The sequence below is a fragment of the Xiphias gladius genome, chromosome 10 (assembly GCF_016859285.1).
Source record: "Xiphias gladius isolate SHS-SW01 ecotype Sanya breed wild chromosome 10, ASM1685928v1, whole genome shotgun sequence".
Classification (NCBI taxonomy): domain Eukaryota; kingdom Metazoa; phylum Chordata; class Actinopteri; order Istiophoriformes; family Xiphiidae; genus Xiphias; species Xiphias gladius.
In genome coordinates, this window is record NC_053409.1 from 2,193,169 (window position 1) to 2,197,056 (window position 3,888).

Here is a 3,888-nt window from a genome sequence, read left to right on the forward strand (position 1 = left end):
TTAAGTGGGTTTTACTTGCCTTTATCTGAACATTTTCCCATTTCCTACTCTATGTGAGTCCTTGGTGTTATACTTTGACTGCAGGCTTGTTGTAAGTTTATATGAAAACATATTGTTATCAAAAACTAGGCTGTGGCATAAAAACACAAGATTGGAAACTTCTCATTTATAAATATGAGCTAATACATTACAAAAATCTGGAAAAATGCAGTTTACTTAGCATCTGAATAGCTTACACTGTTAGACATTCAAAGGATATTTACAGTAACTCAATGGCAACAGTAATTATTACTATTACTGTAATTATGTATTACTCTCACTTCACTGTAAAACCTAGGTTAACTGTGCACTAAATTGCAAATGCTTAAAGCACTTTATACAGGTGTGAACACATTTAATTAAAAACATTATCATTTCAAATCATTTTCAAAAATGCATTTAACACAAAGCACGTTAACTTGCATGTACAAAACTCACTTCAGGTATAAGTGCACTCAGTGCCACATTCATATTAAAAAAAAAAATTCTGTAGAAAATTGTACGTAGAAATAAATTACCGCATTGGTGTGAATATAGGACAACTAAATTTTTAAGGATAGGAAACACTTTGAAACTCATCCTGTTGGGAATATTTCCCTGAGAAACCATTAACCCAAATACAAGAGAGTCCGCATCATTGAAGCCTTTTCTCTCAAATAAGTGAAATGTGACGGTTATGTTACATAACTTGCTAACACACAATATATGTATCTTGTGTTAAGGGTGCATGGAGAAATTAAAAATCACCTAGAAGAAAACATTTCGATTTTTTTTTCTTTCACTAGCCTCTCAGGGATTGTTTTAACAGATTTACAGAAAAAAAGGAAAAAAAAAACATCCAGAAAAATGATCCTGGCAAAAAAAAAAAGTTTTTGACTGTTGAATACTAAATGATCATACTTATGAGTAAATGTTGTTTTAAAAAGGTCATTTTACCAATGGATGCACAGCACACATTTCACACTCATCATCAAACCATTGCCACACGGTCCATCTGCATCGTATGCATCACGGACAGTGTGGACCACGGTTTGGTGATTGAGGCCAAATTGGTGCTGCATATGCATCTATTGTGACATTGGTCTTCAGGGTTAAGTCACCCTGAATAAGAATAGCTAGATTTACTAAATTTACTATAAGTGGTATCTTGCCATGCAGATAATTGTATTTGCTAAAGTTTTGAATAAAAAACCAAATTTCAGCTGCATAAATCATCCAAAAACTGGCAGCAAAAATTTTAGTGCTGACGCGGTTAAAATTGTGGGGGATAAAAATGAAACTATCTACATGGACAGATAAAGGTCAAAGGAAGTTTTTTATTGTTTTTTTTTTTCCTCTTGGTTCCTGGTACTTAATGTTGATAATGAAAAATCATTCAAAAAATGCAGACAAGACAGCGATACACTTTGAGTAGATACACAGTGAGGAGTGTGTTCCCTGAGAGAAATCAAAAGCAAATTTCACACTTAAAAAGGCATACTTCAAATGTTACACCTTTCTTAAAATCATAGCTAAATCTTTTTCTTACCAAACATGAGCAGTCTTGGCATATATGGTAGGGTCATGTCTTAATTTGTGTGTCAACTAATTTACAAGACTATTTGCCTACTTGTATCCAAAATAAAGATGTCCTCATTTTCAGGGAAGTGCTTCATCATAAGAAGCACTGCTGGTATGTTGGTTTAGCTTTGGAATGTGGCTGTAGCATTGCTTTCAATGTCAAGTAAAAGACTCTGAATGTCTCCGTTCTGTGATAGTTTGTGGAAGAAGTTTATTATCCTCTTGCCTTTGGTCTGAAGAGTTTCTCTCATTCAATCACAGATATCCGTACCTGTGAGAGTTCTGAAATGGGTGCAGAGTACTATTTTCATAAAGAGGAAGGGCCACTGCTCTTTAGCCTCATAGATATTGGGAGAAGGAAAGCTGTTTATCATTTGAAGTTGATAAAGGCATCAGACTCGTTGAATTAACAGTATCTGGCATTTTTCCAGCTCTGGAGCCAGCAGACTGAACTACGGCTGCCATAGTTTTACTTCTGTCTTCTACAGAGTCAAGTGGCTGTCCTGGGAGAGATTCTGGCTGCCAATTTATGCAGCCATAGCTGCCTACTTTGCAACATACTGTTTTGGTGGTAGTGCTGTCTTTGGTTTCTGTATTCTCTCGATTATATTGTTGCAGTTGACAAGTTCAACTCCGGTCTTAAGCTGAGTAACAAGTGAGTAGTAACCCATTATGTTTGACTTGCTCAGTTGTGTCTGCACAGGATGTTTTGACAGACTAACTTTCTCTACCTCTACACATGCAGCCCTACTGGGGTTTAGAAAGTGATCCTGCATGGCATTTGATTTTCCCCTCTTGATAGAGCCTTTGAGAGTGAAGCAGGCTTCTTGTCCTGAGGAATCTTGAACTGCCTGATTCATGAGTTCTATGTTATTGTCAAAGAGAGTCCTGGATTGTGGCGTTGTGTACGAGGAGGTGGTAGGTTGCGACGTCCATTTGCCAGTGCTGTGTCCAAGGTTGAGAAGGGCACTGTATTTTCATTCAGCACTCAGCTAAAATCAGTTTCCACTGTAACATTCTGCTCTTCGATATAGATATTTTAGACATTTACAACTGTAGGTTATTCCCAGTATATACAGATTGCAAATGAAAGAACTTGAAATATTTGGGATTCTCAATCTGCCTCTCTTTGTTACACATATATACAGTACATGCAAAAATATCAGCGCTTATGTTTTAGGCCTCTGTGCTTTGAGCAGTTGCACAATATCAATTTGTGCCCAGCTTACAATTACTCTGTCCTTTCTTGCTGACAGTTATACACTGCGTTGATCCAATATTTTAAATCAGTATGAAAATCATTAGCTCCAACCTAGCTTTTTTTCACCTGTTTGTTTCAAAGAATGAGTGACCTTCTGGCACTGTGCTGGTGCTAAATAATGCTGCAAGTTACCCCTCTCAACAGGTCATCTTTCTTGGTGACTCCAACCATTGATGACTGGTGTTCAATAATGACCATCAACCTCTAATAGTCCAGTTCAGGTAGCACTCTCTGAATTTCCTGAATGCATTTAGAATGAAAAGAACCCTGAATGAGGCAAGCAAATAACAGGAAGGTCCAAGATGTTGTACACTGGCAAAGGTTAATAGTCCTGCAGACGATTTACATAAATATATGCATATTTATTATCTGACTTACATAGGTAGTAGACATAAATATCAGCTATCTGAGTCATGTACCAAAAGAACAAAGTGCACCTGTCTCTCATTATCAGGTATATTTTCACAAACACCAATGTGTTGCCAGTGCGCTCTAGAATAACAAGGTCTGGTGTACTGGGTCTGTATATGTGTCACTGCTGAAACCTCTTTTGTTTTGTGTTTATCAATGAAAATCTGTCTTTATTATCCTCTGTATATTGCTGTCAGTCATACAGACTGTTCATCAGTTTCATTTGCTTCACCTGCAACCTGAATATAAGGCAGAAATAACTGACCAGAACCTAAGTATGACTGAAGACTCTGGTTTCTTTCAGCCAGTGTTTTACTTAAAAATAAAATTTGTGAAAAGAATTGCAAAGCTTTCTGGCACACTCCTTGAAATAGGAATGCCTGCTCTCAATCCTCACGGTTTCCACAAGCTTATTAGTTGCCCAAATTTAAGGATAAGGTCTGCATAGTGATACCTTGGTTTGAGAAGGTGGTAAGGGAACATGCAGTAAATACACATTCCTCCAGCAACACTTTCAGATAAGCAAACCTCGCGGAAATGATTTTTTGGAGTACAGATGATTTCAGCTATTTACTTTAGTGTAGCGCACAACTGGCAAACCTCATTTTCAATATGGT

General features: G+C 37.0%; 1 pseudogene; it reads right to left on the reverse strand.

Moving 5' to 3' along the window:
* Positions 1–1,414: 1,414 nt before the first annotated feature.
* Positions 1,415–2,459, reverse strand: LOC120795408 (annotated as a pseudogene).
* Between the last annotated feature and the right edge of the window lie 1,429 nt (positions 2,460–3,888).